We start from the raw sequence: 16,330 nt of genomic DNA, 5'->3' as shown, positions 1-16,330 counted from the left end.
CGTGTGTGGCAGTCCTCAAGTAAAAATGAATGAATTCATTGTAATTCTTTTTTCTAAAAAGGCATAAATAATGGGTTAATATTTAAAAAGTTTTTTTTTTCATCTTTTTTAGTGTAAAAACTATTTTGAGTCTACACTGCACTAAAATCCTGGGGAAGAACAAGGCTGCAGAGACTGGTCAGGAGGAGCATGCCATGAAAATGAAAGTGCCCTGCATTGCGTGTGAGGAAGCTTCGTTGGTGGCACCGGAATGGCCTAGAATACTCAAGCAGTGTCGAAAGGTGTAGAGCTGTCACAATGAGGCAATACCATGTCACATAGTGGGTCTGTGCTTGTATAAGAATATGATACACGGTTTGTGTTTGTCCTGTGTCATGACTACTGCATAAAAGTGACCGAATAAGCTTTTACAGCTACTTTATGACATACATACAGCACTCACTCAAAGCCCTATACAAAACAGCATCTAGTTTCTTGAAATTACCGTGACTTTCCTGGATGGTCATGTGAAAAAAATTTTAATATGGAGTTTCATGTGCCAAAACCACGATATGATTATGAGGCATGCCGTAGTAGGATACTCCATATTAATTTTGACCAACTGGCTTTCTTTAACGTGCACCCAATGCACAGTGCACAGGTGTTTTTGCATTTGACCCCCATCGATATGTGGCTACTGCAGTCTGGATTTGAAACCACGCCCTCGGGCCTAGCAGAGCAACACCAAAGCCACTACGCCGCCACGGCGGGTGGGGTCATGTGAGCTGGCAAAACTGTCCGGGATCATCCAAATCATTGCTGAACTTTTCCTCCAAGCATTCTAAAGTTGTAAAAAATGAAATACATGTTGTGCCTCAATTCTTAAAGGAGTCATGTGTACAAATATGAACATCAGTTTTATTAAGCAGGTAATGCACTTAATTGAAGCAGAATTTTCTCTTCTTAACATAGTCATTGTCTTGGAATACCTGAAAAAATACATCACGTCTTCCGGTTCATACATAGTTCAGAATGCATTAAGGCTTAGAGAGTCATAGATATGCCTTTGCATTCACCCTTTGTCACACAGACTTAAGACTCGGTAGTCAAATTGAGGTAAATGGTGTGTTTACAGCTAGCAATAACTTAAAGGGGCCCTGAACCACTTTTCATCTAAGTGGAGAAACACATTTGAGGTGAAAATAGGCTATTTCAGAAATACTTTGCCGCGAAAAGTACTTCAATGCGTTCAGCAGAAGCGGAGTTATTGGCAATCAAACACAGCCTCCGTTGTGCTCCCCCTTCCTTCTTCAATGCCTTGCACTGCGAAGGCTACGGCGTACTGGGGCGGGGCCACAATGCTCCGTCTTCGAAACGTCACCGTGGCGCGCAGTTTAAATTTCCGATTTCGTGCCTACGCTGCGCTAAACGTAAGCCAAACGCGGCTGTCCTCCGAGAGCCGCAGTGCGCTTAGCCAGTGGACTCGTGGTGGCACCCCGCAGAGGTCGCAGCAACGAATAGCAGCCGCGTATTGGAATGTGCTTTATTGAGCAATAGAGCACACAGAAGAGAATAAGGATCATGGCTCTGTTGAAACGAGGGCGTTTGATAGAAAGGTGACTGCGGTCGGCTTGCGAGCTCCACGCACCGCGTACAACAGCAAAACTTGGCTGAGATGTTCACAGCAGCGTATGCTACCCGCAGACTATGTTATTTCACAAAGCCCGAGGGGTGGTTCAGGGCCCCTTTAAGAAAGATGTGCACTACTGTGCAGAGAAATTCAAAGCAGTTGAATTGAAGAAAAGAAAAAGGCCTATGTAAACTATGGTAAAGCATACTTACGAGTCTAGAATACTGTGCAGAGAAAAGTAGTTTTGCACAGTCTAGCCCTGGTCGCCTTTATGTTGGGAAGACAGGTTGTTGCATCATTGAAAGATTATATAGCACGAATGATCGTTGACAGGTGGAACACTGTCTAACCTTTCAATGCAATGTTGCTATTGCAAGTGTACTCTTAGATTTGAAAATATCGAGGTTTTATTCAAGCAGGGATAAAGTGTGCTTTATAGTCAAAGTGCGGCGTATCAATAAGAGTGGTAGCATGTGCATAAGTCATCCCTCGGTGATTTTGCATAAAGAGAGATTGTCTGAACTGTTGAATGTGTGCTCTTGTGTCCATGATTGGCTGGCTGGTGCTGCCTTCCTATGAGCATGCATATATAATCTTTGTGTCTGGTATTTTATGGTTGCTATCCCAGCGGATATATTTGTGGATCTATGCAAAAAGATTATATGAAAGTATCCGTCAAGTGGATTATACAGGGTTTTTTTTTTAGCTGCACCAAATTTTTAAAATTAGAAAAATATAAATCTTGGTCACGTTATGTTTACCTTTCCAGTGTACGGATTGGCGGCCTCTAGATGGAGGGCAATTTCCACACTTAGGTGCGTAATTAGCGAAGTTACGGTAATTAACTTTCTAATTATCAACAGTAGGTGCCTACAGCAAATGAGTACTTTGGGGCCCATCCTCAACACTACCTATCCCAACAATCAAATTTTTAATAGCGCAGTTTATGTGGGAGCTACGCGAACGATTAGTTTCCCTTGGCAGGCTCCTTGAAACTGAAACTTGGCGCAGTTAAATTTTAAAAACTTGGCGCAGTTAAAAAAAAAACACCCTGTATAACCCTTGTATGCTGATGAAGTACATGTGTTCCGTGTAACAACACCAAAAAAAATAACTCCTACCTAAAATTTGAACATATATTGTTGGCGCACATTCATCTCTGAAGCACGCCTGTCTGTTAATGGAATGGTACTTTATTTCATGGGTTGTTTGATTTACTTTATGTTTTTCGATTTAGCCACTCAGTGTGTGCCCATTCTTGACCCATCCTACAGAATAGGCATGTCCCACAATGGTTTCTACATAAAACCTGAACATATAATGTTGGCTCATAGCTATCTCTAAAGTATGTCAATCTGTTAATGGAATGGGGAATTATATTTCAGATTCTTCAATTTACTTTACTTCTTTTAATTTAACCATTTGGCATGTGCCCGTGGTTGTGTACCCATTCTTGACCAATCCTCCAGAATGGGTAGGTCCCGCTGTGACACAAGAGGTACAAAGTAAGAAAGATGGTTCGTCTCGCATAGCACAGCCTGTCGCAAGTCATAAGACGTCAGCATCTCACATTTCCTGTACATCTAGTTTCCTTTGCTTCTGAAGCAATCATTTTCTGTTTCTTTTATATAAAATTTATTACATATGTAAAAAAAGCTGAAGCACGAACTTTACAAATTCATAATTAAACACCAAAAACAGGTGTCACAATTCTGGGCCGGTATGTCGTAAAACTATTCCAAGCTGCTTTGATTACAAATCCGCCATTAGACCTCCGTGATTGGTCAGAATGGCTCGGGCCCAGCTCATATGACAGAGGGCTAAGAGCGGATTTCATATTGTAAAAGCAGATTTGAATAGTTTTACATTATACCAGCCCTGTACACTGCATCTTTTAGAGTATCTGAAGTGGGCAAATATGATGCGTATATTAGTTTACCGCTTACGTGAAGTTTTGACGACATTTACCTGGGTTTTGCTGTCCTACTGAGCGAGCTAACGAGCACGGGGAAGGGTGCAAGAGCGAACGCGGAGTGCAGTGGGAGATGAAAGACGGTGATGAGAGAGCGCAAGGAGGAAAGCGGAGGAGGAGTTCATGGCTAAAGCGGGAGAAGAAAAGTGTAGTGCCACGCAAGACGGGCTCTGCTGCGATAATGGCTACGAAATGGCGTCAGAGTAGCACGCGTCATCTGTATGGAAACAAAGTGCTGCATGAGCGGAGGTCTGTCTGCGGATGCTGCTGTGAATCGCGCCCACGTGCTGCCTCTTGCGATCTCCCAATCAGCGAGTTTTGCGACTCGGGATCGAGGACGAGAGACGGACTCTTTGAGCAGGCAAAGAAGAGACGAAAAGCTTTATACAATATGTACAGATATAGCAGGTAATAGCTTACAAGCAGCAGTAAGAGCGCACCAGACCGATGGGGAGGCTGGTGGCGACTCTCCTAACAATGGGCCAGTTCTCCCTTAAATCCCTTTGGCGACTCCTCGTCGGAAGAAACCAGGCAGGGCGAGTGCTGACGTCACCTGCGTCGCATTCCTGTTTCGTCGTGGGATAAGTCTTGATGCTCAGAAGAACGCAGGGGGGCAGTGCTCTTCAGCTCGATGAAGACACGCGGTGTGGCACAACCAGGGTGTCGGAATGAAATGTTTTTCGTTCCGGTTTTCGTTTCGTTCCACAGAAAAAAGTTCCGTTCCGTTTTCGTTCCGGACCAAAAATAAACGTTCCGTAACGGTTCATAACTTTTTTTTTTTTTTTTCAATAAGAAAAACGAACAAAATACTTAACATTAAAATTATCTTTTAAAGACAGCAACAAATACTGAACTTATACACAAAAATGCAATAATAATTGTTGGGGTTTTACGTCCCAAATCCACGATGTGACTATGAGGGAAGTTGCAAAAAGTTTCGAAGTAAGGACACAACAAAAACTTGGTATTTATTTTTCCTCAAGTTTGAATCCCGAATTTTCGTCAAGGGGGGGGCACACGATTTCAGAAGCAGCAGGTCATCAAGTGTACTCGCCGATAAGCGAGACCGCTGCTCTGACAAAACGAACTTGAGTGCCGAAAATGCCCTCTCAACGCTGACTTGTGTGACTGGCACACCAAGGGCCACTTGTGCTAACATGTACAGCTCCGGTTGCCGCTCTTTGCGCTCGTCCCAAAATTTCAACACATTCGTGCTTCTTGGAAGGCACGGCTCCTTGTCCAGCATTTCCAGGAAGAGGGCGATGTCCGTTGATCCTGGCTCACTTGTCAAATGCGATTGGGCGCCAGCCTCAGCTTCCTTCGTTTTCAGAAATGCCTCAAGGGCATCTTCTGGCTCCTCTGAAGTTGGCGCAGCGGTGCTCTCTGGAATGCAGCTGCTACACTGGTTCTGCTGAAGGCCTATAATACACTTCCAGGTTTTGCACAGATGCATTCTCGCTCAATATTTTTGATCAGGCGTCAGAAGAAGGCGATAGCGGTGGTCCATGTACAGTGCAGCACAAAAGATATCCGTACTGCAGAGATTTCCCTCTCGTTTCGTCATTGACTGAATGAACGAGGGCCTGTGCCAGTGGCGATGATATCGTTGCTGTCTTCGTGGAACACGTCAACCATACACCGTAGAAATCTCCGATTGTCAATTGTTCGGCCTGAAGCATTTTAGTGGCTTCTTATGCCGGCTGAAGGGATTCTATGAGCATTTCTACTTTTGCACATATGCTCTCAATCCAACTGGCAGTCTCGTTGTGGGGGAGAAAGTCTTTGGCAAAGTCCTTCAATTCGACCAAACTGGTCAACATGATCAACGTCGACATCCAACGTGTCGGGCAATCAATAATAGGCTTCCTTAGCCCTAGCTTCCTTATCAAACCCATTGCACTTTGTGTGCGGAGTTTCTTCGCAAGTGCACGACATTGTGCAACGAGAGTGTTGGAACCCGAGTCCTTCAAAGCATCACTAACAGCTAGTTGCAGAGTGTGTGCAGCACACCTGACGCCTAACTTGAACTCTGCCCTATCAAGACCAAGGCTCTCCGCATCTTCTGCATTGTCTAGCAGAGAGCCGCAATGTTAAAATTCCGGGTAGCCACTATCGGCTTCCTCGTCTGAACTAGAAGCCTCGGTTTCATGGTCTGTTTCACCGAGAAGACTAGCAGCCTTTAGCATACAAGTATTTACATCGTTGTCAGTTGTGACACTGTACACTTGGGCGACACTGAGGTCGTAGCGTGACAGAGTGCTTTTCACCTGTGATGTGAGATGCTCAGCTGTGTGTCTGTCGAAAAGCTCCTTCATGGCCAGCGGTTGAAGAATTAGCTTTCCATTTTCCGCATACTGTACGTTGATGCCAAGCAGAGCCCTGTCAAGTCGCGACACGCAGTCGATTTTCAAAGAAAACATCCGTTTTCTCAGCGTCTGCGAAATTTCTTCTCTCTTGGTTTGTTCCTGGACCTTGTCCTTAACAGTCTCTGCAGTAATGGCTTGCTTAGCGCTGAGCGCTTTCAGGACAGGATCAATTCTTTTGCGAAAGCCAGAGTCATCAATTAGCCGAAATGGCCGACCATTTCTCGTGACTAGCTCAACGTAAATATTCATAATGCTGTCTTCTGTTATTTCCAGAAAAACACACTTCAACGATGTGGGTTGAAACATGCTCTGTATATCCACTTGCCTGAGCTTTGCCGCCGGACAGCCCTTCACCTCGTTCGACACAACACGCTTTGTAGAGCTGACTTTGTCAGCCAGAATGCTGTGGTACACTTCTTTGTGGCGCCGCTGCAAATGCCGCTCCAGGTTTTCACCGTGGCCGCCCGACACAACGTGCTGGCAGTTCAATCTGACATATCGATTTGTTTGAGACACTGTCAGACTTAAAATACCGTCAAGTGCGGTTCTGTCGCATCCCATCGGAACTAGCTGTTAGCCTCGGTGAGGAAACGTTGCACCAACAGAAAACGAAACCATAGGCACTGTGCAAAGAGCCGCCGCCGCCGCCTGTCGCCACGGCTTCGAAGCGTAAGTGGGCTCGGGCGACTCGCAGTGTTCCTGTGAGCGTCTAGGCGACTACTGTAGTTTCTGTAATAGTTGCGTTTTTCTATCGCAGTTTTACGATTGTGTAAGCCTTCCGCGGCGTCGAGAAACAACTGCTGCGTAGTTGCCTGTTTGAACAAGACCAAATACTCGCCATGGGTACACTTCTACAAGTTTTTGGTGCTGATCTTTCCTTTGAAATACCTGCCCGAGATGCGAGCTGACGTTGAACCCTGAGTTATGCATTATTGCTCACGTTGCATGACCTCGGTTGTTCCGGATCACAATGTTTTCCCGTGAACCGAAAAACGATAAAAATTATTTCGTTTTTGTTCCGGTCAAAAATGTTTTTTTTTTTTTTTTTTTCGTTTTTCCTTTTCGTTTTTCGTTCCGTTCCGACACTCTGGGCACAACACAAGGCAGTCGCGCCACGCTTCATTCCGTTCGCAACGTGCCGCACGAGATATTGTCTGCGCCAGCCAATATATCTCGAAATGAAAACACGTATAGAGATGCACTTAAATTTCGCATTAAGGAGTATCGTTAAAATAACATTAAAATTTCACATACGGTAATGCCTGCCATTCTCTGCTGTGCAGCACACGATTCTAAAAGCAACGACGATGACAAGAAAACGGCAGTACAATTTTCAAGTGTATTCATTATATGCTTTCAGTTTCGTTTTGAAAACGTAGTTTAGCTTTCAGAGGTAGCAGAATACAAGACTGGGCCCTCTGGTACAGGACTGGCGTTTGGAACCCCACGAAGCACATTTAACCGTCTACCTGGTGTCAAGGCCTTTGCACTAATCAGCCGCTGACACTTATAGCTTCTAGGCTGCAGCAGATGCACTTCTGATTTGTTGTAAATGTAAAGAGAGGTTGACCGTCCTCCACGTCTTACTGGAGTGCCGGGAAACAGACGTTGCAAGGAAAGAAACACTTCTCTAGCTTAAAGGCAACATATTTCTTTTCATCCATCAACATTTCTTTTTAAGAAACCAATGTTTCACACGAAATCAGTTTTAGATTATTTTTTTTTTCAGGGAAATCTGCTTACTATACATGTTATCAGCTTAAATAATTCTTAGCATGGCCTCTCTTGAGAGGCTGCTATTGTGATAGTAACGTTTTGTATAGCACACACCTCCCGGCCCTTTCTAAGGGACCTGATGAGGTAGGAGTGCTACTCACAGTGTCATATTTTAGTATATCACCCCTTCGCCGCACATTATTCTCGTATTTTTATTTACATATATATTTCACGCACTTTATAACGAATGTCTTTAGGCCACTATACAGCTGCGTCATATATATATACATATATAATATATACCCATTGACCTTGACTATACCATCGACTACGTACCATTTTTTGTCACTCTTTAGCCATCCCTGGCTCTTGCGCCATAAAACTCAATTAATCATCTTCTTTTCTGGGGTTTTACGTGCCAAAACCAGTTCTGATTATGAGGTACGCCGAAGTGGAGGGCTCCGGATTAATTTTGACCACCTGGGGCTCTTTCATGTGCGCCATAGTGCAAGCACACGGGCGTTTTTGCATTTCGCCTCCATCGAAATGAGGCCGCCGTGGCCAAGATTTGATCCCTCGACCTCGTGCTCAGCAGCGCAACGCCTTAGCCACTGAGCCAGCACGACGGGTCCCCATTAATCATTACTGCTGCAGATACCTTCGCCATCTGCCAGTTGTGAATGCAACTGGTGTTTGTATAGAAATGTTCATAACAAGCTTCGAAACAGACTCACAAGTAAATGTGTTCGAAACTCATCTACGTACAAATTTGAATGTGGAAGCAGCTGCAACCCGATTCTGTGCGTTGCCCGCAGGGGCGTCTGCGTCAGCAGGTGTTTGGTGCGTTGCGACACCACGTACCCGAGCACATGGGGGTTGGACCTTCCCACGTTTAACCGTATGTGGCTTAGCCGTGTCCGAGGATAAGGGGATCCTGGGGGTTGAGCCAATGCTGAGTGCTTGGACCTTTATGGCCCCTTGGCAGAGGCAACACACCCCTTTGGCCTCGGCTTCACGGAGACAGGACCCCCGGACTGACCCACCCGGGGGAAATCAGTAGTTGCCTTTTCCTGCATTTCTCTCCAGTCTGTCTTTCTCTCTCACTTTCAGTCTATCCTGTCTTCTTTTCACTTTCTTTTACTTCTCATTTCTCAGGCAGCAAGGGTCAACCTTGTGTGGATAGCCAACCTTGGGTATACCACATTTGGTTATCCGTGTACTTAGATTTAGGTGCACGTTAAAGAACCCCAGGTGGTCCAAATTTCCGTAGTCCTCCACTATGGTGTGCCTCATAATCAGATTGTGGTTTTGGCACGTAAAACCCCATAATTAAAGAAATATATTTATATTTGGTTATAGTAGTGGCGTATAGTTGGCGTTTTGCAGGACCTGGCTTTTCCAGGTCTGGCAGCGTCCCCTCGTTGGGCTCCATGGTGGGTGGCTAGAGTCGCTGCCGAAAAATTCACCTATATTTATGGCAGAATCATTCCCCTTGACTCCCTGATCGCCCTCAGAAAAGAGGGCACACCGAAAATGTCTTCCAGTTTTTTTTGGTTGCCAAATACAGAACTTCCTTCGATTCCATGTCATTCACTCTGAAAAGCCAGACAAACCAGTACGCACAATTTCACCTTTTCTTGTCTCAAAGTCTGACTAATATTTTTGGTCCAGGCTATAAAGCATGCAGGATGGCAAGCGGTGATCTCCTTTTGGAGCTTCGCAACCTGAAATAATGAGACACTGCCCAATCTAGTGTCATTTGGGGACATCAAGTAACAGTAACCCCGCACCATACTATGAACACCACCCGTGGTGTTGTCTCAGATGATGATCTGTTAGAGCTGACAGGCTGAACTCTTGGAGGGCTTCAGTGAGCAGATTGTCATCACTGTTAAACGAATTAAGATGAGGTGTGAAGGCAAAGAAATCCAGACCAAGCACCTAGTACTTACTTTTGGTTCAAGTGTTCTGCCCGAGTCCATCGAGGCCGGGTACATCAAACTTCGAGTTGGGCCATACGTCCCAAATCCTCTTAGATGCTTCAAATGCCAAAGGTTCAGTCACAGTTCACAGAACTGTTAAGCCGGCTGACTTGTGCCAAGTGTAGTGACAATGAACATTCCTCTGAAATATGGCAAAACACTCCACACTGTGTCAACTGTGATGGCAAGCATGCCGCATACTCGCGGTCCTGCCAGTCTTGGAAGAAAGAAAAAGAAATCGTCACAATCAAGGTGAAAGAAAATATATCACTCAAGGAGGCACATAGGCGGGTATCATACCTGCCCAAGAACAGCTTTGCTGATGTGGCGCGTTAAGGGGCTTCCGGCGGCTGTCCGGCCCACATAAATTGAGCTGCCAGCGATGCCATCCGCCCCCTCGGCGGCTGCATCTTGCGCTGCTCTGCCACCCCAGCAGAAGGGGCCATCGACCTCCGTGCTGGTGGCCCCAAAGGTCTTGTCCCAAGGGTCGAGGCCTTCATGTCAAACACAGCGCGTGTCCAGTACCTCGCTAGAGCCAATGAACATAACCAGCCAGACGACGCTGCCAGTGCCTAAGGAGCCGCGAGAATCTCGCGATCGCTCCAAAAACGAAAAAGCCCGCATCACAGCGCCCCAAGGGCTCTGTAAGTTAAGTTAGTCTTTTTACACGAGACACGCAGCACAAACATCGCCTGCAACATGGACATACAGATACTAATAGTGGAACGTCGGAGGACTACTTCGTAACCTTGAGGACATCACAGAACTCGTACATAAATATAATCTGAAGGTGCTTTGTGTCAAAGAAACACACTTACAGCCTACCCAGTCGAACTTTCTCAAGTGATATGTCATTTTCCGTAACAATCGTGACAACGCTTCTGCCTTGTCCAGAGGTGTAGCCATAGCTGTAAATAAGTCTGTTGCTTGCCAACTGTTCGCCCTTTAGACGCCCCTCGAGGCTGTATCTGTGCGAGCAATCTTATTTAACAAGCTGATAACCATTTGCTCCATTTACATAATGCCCAACTTTCACCTCAGTAAAACGGAATTTTACAGCCTCATCGACCAGCTCCCAGAAACATACATGATCACTGGTGATTTTAATGCTCATCACACTCTTTGGGGAGACTCGCAATGCGACGTGATAGGTCGACTCATCGAAAAATTTTCTTGTTAACTCCGGTGCGTGTCTCTTCAATAAGAAGGACGATACAACTTGGCGTTATGGAATCTTGCGAGACTTGTCAGGAATGGGCATCCGTGGAAGTATGCTAAATATAATAGAAAGCTATTTGTCTAATCGTACTTTCGGCGTGAAAATCTGCAATGTATTGTCACGTCAATTTATACAGGAAACTGGTGTACCCCAGTAATGTAGAAAGTTGGGCTAGTTGGTGATTAATCATCATACCGTATTGGTGTAGCAGCATACTGACAAGGACAAAGTGGAGAGACAAGAATACACGACACTCGCTGCACTCGCAACTATTTTATTTTAGAAGGAACACTTCATCTTTATATACCCGTGCACCCTCCAACGTCAACGATGTGCAAGGTCAGATTAACAGCACTTTTACAAAGCATATGCGCGCACACTCGGGCGTCAAAAATATACCACATATCTTACACGCTGTGCACTCCTATCCTAATCATTGTATCCCTAACGCATTCATTTTTACAAATTTAATCTAGTGACTTTCCAAAAAGGCGACCTCACTATCGCTCAGAGATACAGATGGTTGACTTATACAGCCGTCTTTTCTCTTGTGAATGTGAAAGGCTTCCACTAATTCCCTGATCAGCTGACCAGGGAATTAGTGGAAGCCAGACTGGCTTCCGCCATTGTCACAGCACACAAGACAATTTGGCGCTACTCTCGCAGGACTTCATACACACTCGCCATTGCTTGGAGGTGAAGATTTTGGTTACGGTCGACATATGCAAGGCGTTTGACTTCATACCTCACCCCTCGATCCTCGCTTCCGCAGCTGGCGCCGGTATCACAGGAAAACCCTGTTCATACATACGTGGATTTCTCTATGACCGTGAATTTCAAGTCGCTGTAGGTCAGACACTCTCCGCACCGAAGAAATCACCGAGTGGGAGTGCCGGAAGGCGCAGTCCTCTCGCCGTTGTTGTTCAACTTGGTGATGGCACCACTTTGCTATCAACTGGCTGATATACCTGGACTTCGCTTCAGTGTGTATGCTGACGATGTCACAATATGGACTAATGGAGGCTCCGACGGCGATCAGCCTGATGCCACTCAAGCCGGGCTCGACACCATTGCCACATTTCTGAAGGAGGTCGAACTCACACCTTCTTCTGACAAAACTAACTTCGTAGTACTAGGCACGAAGGTAGCCCGTTCTGCCTCGCAATTTTCGTTCACCTTTGATGGCGAGCCAATAACTCAGCAAGACAGTGTTCTAGTTCTAAGCATCTACATCGATGCAGATGGTGGTGCAACAACATGGCTTCGCAACATCACTCGGACCTGGCATCAGATACTCCGCCTAATCCGCCGCATCGTGTCCAAGAACTGGGGCAGTGAGGAGCGAACTCTCCATCGTCTCGTGACTGCTCTACTAATCTCACGTGCTGTATATGGCTATAACTTCTACAGTCTTAGCCAAAAGCAACGAAAAAAACTGGAATCGCTCAACCACGAAGCCATAAGGGTTGTCACCGGCCTGCCGCATTTCACACCCTTACACCGCATTGCCCAAATGGCTCAGATGAATCCGATCGAGGCAATAGCCGAGGCTGCGAAGCATTCACAACAGTTTCGACTGAGAGCCACGATATCCGGTCGCAGCATCCTTTCGCTTCTTCATCTGCCAGTCCCCTCAGCGCCGCTGCCCTCCTTCCCTGTTCCGTAGGACTGTCCCCTGACCGTGGAATTTGCACCGATTCCCCAAAACGTGAATGCCGATCACGCAGAGAGGCAGTTGTCTTACGCAAGGTGGCATGAGGCAAAAGTTCGCGACGCTCCTCCCCATCACCACGCTGTCTACACCAACGCCGCCTTCAGTGACGAAGCTTCAGCAGCTTCAGCCATAGCCTACTATTGCCCACGCACTGCCACGGACTACTACTCCTGTCGTCCTGCCTGCAACGACTCATTAACAGCGGAACTGGCTGCGATATCCGCTGTATGCGACGCCGTCCTCAAGCCTCCTTTCGCAGCCTTCACTCATCACACTGTTTACACAGACTCGCAGGCCACCATAAAGGCCTCCGCCCGGGTGGACTCGCGCAATGGTGCTGTTCACTCAATACACCGGGCGATCCGAATCGCCGACGAGGCTGGCCACACTGTCCGCCTCGCATGGGTACCAGGTCACGCTGGGGTCGCTGGCAACCGAATGGCCGACTCTCTGGCAAGGGAGCTTCTTTCCTGCCCCTCAGAGACGCGTCCACAAGTGCCTGATGACCCATACCCCAACAACCCGGACACAGTCCTGGCAGAGGTGAAGGCTGCTCAAAGGGCCGCGCTCCGGAACATCCTCCCGGAAAATCCTACGCCCCTGCCGGGGAAGTTTACCCGGGCTGAAGCCACACGCCTGCGACGCATCGTCACGGAGACAGCAGTGACACCAGCCCGCCGCGCCATGATGCGCCTCCAGACCTGGCAATCAGCCACTTGCCGCTCCTGTCCAGGGAACCAACTGCTGGATCAGAATCATATACTCTGGGGCTGCTCGGATCTCGCCGAGCACCGGAGAAGAGCGATAGCTACCCTGCCCCCTACTCTGAGGCCTCAGGATTTGGACGTCTGGCGCCTTCCCACTGGTCCCCCCGAGAGACGGCACCTCATATTCCAGTAGTTACTTCAATTTTTACAAGAATCAACAATGATGAGTAATATTTTAACCTCCTCCTTTACCCCTCCCCCCGCCCTGATGGATTCACTTCCTGGAGGCGGAAACTTTTTATGATTATTTTAATAAACGTTCTAACACCAACACCATCCTTCTCGGCCACGGTGTATGCTTATTCTTGCACCGTGTTCTCGGCTCACCTTCGCGTGCTTTCCCTCGCACCTACAGCATACGGCGTGCGGCTGCAATCTTATCGCGCTTGGACTTCACGGAACCTCACGCCGACGCCGATGGCGGAAATTCGCCTGGAGTGTCCATATAATTTCTGTCGCAGTACTATAGTTGTCCGCCTACGTGAAAATGCAGCATATCTAAGCCACACTGCCCCTCCCCTCTTTTTGCTATAAATCAGATACGGCGTATTGAAATTCACCGACCATTACGTTACTCTCTAATGCGAATTTAAGCGCAGCTCTATACGTATTTTCATTTCGCGATATATTGGGTGGCGCGGACAATCTCTCGTGCGGCACTTGCAAACGGAGCGAAGTGTGGCGCGACTGCCTCGCTAATCGGGAGGTCGCAGGAGGCAGCGCGTGGGCGCGATTCACGGCAGCCGCCGCAGACTTGGTTCATGCAGCGCTTTGGTTCTTGGTGCACGCGCTCGCCGCATGCCATCGGTGAACAGAAGACTGCGCGTTACTCCGGCGCCATCTCGTTGCGGTCGTCGCCGCAGAGCCCGTCTTGCGCTGCACTACGCTTTTCTTCCAACGCTTTCGCCATACTCTCCTCCACTTTCCTCCTCGCATCGCAGTGTTTCGTCCCCCGCGTTCACTCTTTCATCCTTCGCTGTAGCATCGGTGGTCAAAAGACGGCGCTCATTTGGGGACATCAAGTAACAGTAACCCCGCACCATAGGCACCCTGCAATGCAGTTGATGATGATTTATTGGCATCCCCTTTGAAACGGGGCGGCGACAAATAGTCACCTAGCCTGCTTGATTTAATCAGGTATACTATACATGTTCTTTATCTTGCATTTTTGTATACCTATCATTATTTTTCTTTTCAAAAATTTACCTTGTACCGCTGCCTATGATTTTAAGAGATCAGGTCGCATCCATCTTTTCCCTACTTTTTTTCCACCAGTACTCTAATCGTCCTCTTGCTGATCTCTACGGCTGATCTGTTTATGTTTCCTTCCACTTTAAACCCAAGCGCTTCTGGGAGTTGCACGTTACCTACGGTTCTCGCTGGGTGGATCCCGTCGCATTCCATTAGGATGTGCTGAGTGGTCTCTGGATCTTTACTGCAGCATACACATGTCTCATCTAATTCCGAATATTTGTTCCGATATGTTTTCGTCCTTAGGCAACCGGCTCGAGCCTCAAATAGCAAGGCACTGCCCTTTGTGTTATCGTACAGATTTTCCCTTCTAATTTCTTTCTTCTCATTCTTGTAAATCTCCATTGTCCTTTCGTTTCCATTCTTTGCATCCAATTCACGGTCTCTATTTCTCTCACTTTCTTTCTGATGACCCCTGGTTGTCTATTTACAGTTTCGATTATCCTGTACTTGGTTGCCAACTTCCTTGACCTCTTCCTCCATTCTGTGTCCACGCTTTTCATGTAGAGATACTTGTGCACTTTAGCCGCCCATTTATTTTCATCCATGTTCCTGAGCCTTTCTTCAAAACTAATTTTGCTTTGTGCTTCTCTGACTTCAAAAGAGGCCCAACCCATGTCTCCATGCACTGCCTCATTTGTCGTATTACCGTGTGCTCCCAAAGCCAACCGGCCTACTGATCTTTAGTTTGGCTGTACATGTCGCGCCACCTAGCAGCGGTGGTGAGCACCCGCGAGTAGGCCCTCACCGCCATTCCACGTTGGTCCGTACTGCGCTCAGGCGCGCCTGAAAGCTTCCTTTTCAGATTTTTCAATGGATTCACCGCGACCACTCGGCAGCTCCTCCGTGAGAAGTGTGAACAAAAATAACATGCGCATATACTGCTGCTTTAGGTATTTTCACAACCGTGAAGGGGATGTCGGCATCAAATTGTGCCGCTTCCCTTCAAGAATGTGGGGAGAAACCCGGCGGCTGAAGGTGGATCGTCGTGGTTCGGGCCGTCAAGTAAGAGTCGCTCTTGCGAATTTTTGTTGAACTATGACGCAAACGCAAAATTAAAAATGAGAAAAAGAAAAAAAAAAAACACAAGGCAGCATCCATGATAACGCACAATAAGGCGACAACTGCATAAACACGCGTGTTCTGATTCCCGCTGTTGTAAATTCCATGGTTTGGATAATTGTTTAGCTAGTCTCGCTCCAAAACAAATGCGCAGTGGTTGTTATGTGTCAAATCTAGCTTCGTAAGCGCTCCGCGTTAAACCTTTGTACGCACTGTAGTTCTTGTTGTGCATTAATAAGCCAACGTGCAGCTCCTTTCTGTGCCTGGATCAAGACGCGACTGCTGAAAACGGGCTCATTCATGCCGACGTTTTCTCGCGTTTAGAACAACAGAACTAAGGCTGGAGTGCACCGCAGCGCACATCGAGTATTCGTAAAATAGCACTTCTCTCGCGCACGCTAGCACACATTTGTTCAGTCTTGGTGTTGCTTAGTGTCAGCTGATTGCTCTCTGTTATGTTTCAGCGGTGATGACCTCTCACACTGGAGCCCGAATCACAACACTAGAATATGCTCGAGGCTCTTTGTCAACGGAGAAAAAAGCTCCATAAAGAATCATTCAAGTTGCCACCCAACTTGCCAAAACCTCGACAAATGTGATAAGCAAGGCACGCTCGAAGTATACTGAAGCTACAAATGAAAGTTGAAAAACGTCCTACGCGTATTTGCCCAA

The 16,330-nt window shown here is 47.0% G+C and overlaps 2 protein-coding genes across 5 annotated transcripts in view; one reads left to right on the top strand and one right to left on the bottom strand.

Moving 5' to 3' along the window:
• Positions 1-16,330, bottom strand: part of LOC119432873 (uncharacterized) — a 539,288-nt gene that overhangs the window by 483,574 nt on the left and 39,384 nt on the right. The window lies entirely within an intron of this gene.
• LOC119433445 (small RNA 2'-O-methyltransferase) overlaps positions 1-16,330 on the top strand; it is a 77,777-nt gene that overhangs the window by 58,825 nt on the left and 2,622 nt on the right. The window lies entirely within an intron of this gene.

The sequence above is a fragment of the Dermacentor silvarum genome, chromosome 11, assembly GCF_013339745.2.
Source record: "Dermacentor silvarum isolate Dsil-2018 chromosome 11, BIME_Dsil_1.4, whole genome shotgun sequence".
Classification (NCBI taxonomy): domain Eukaryota; kingdom Metazoa; phylum Arthropoda; class Arachnida; order Ixodida; family Ixodidae; genus Dermacentor; species Dermacentor silvarum.
Note: the sequence above shows the minus strand (reverse complement) of the source record. Positions and strands in the feature narration are given on the sequence as shown.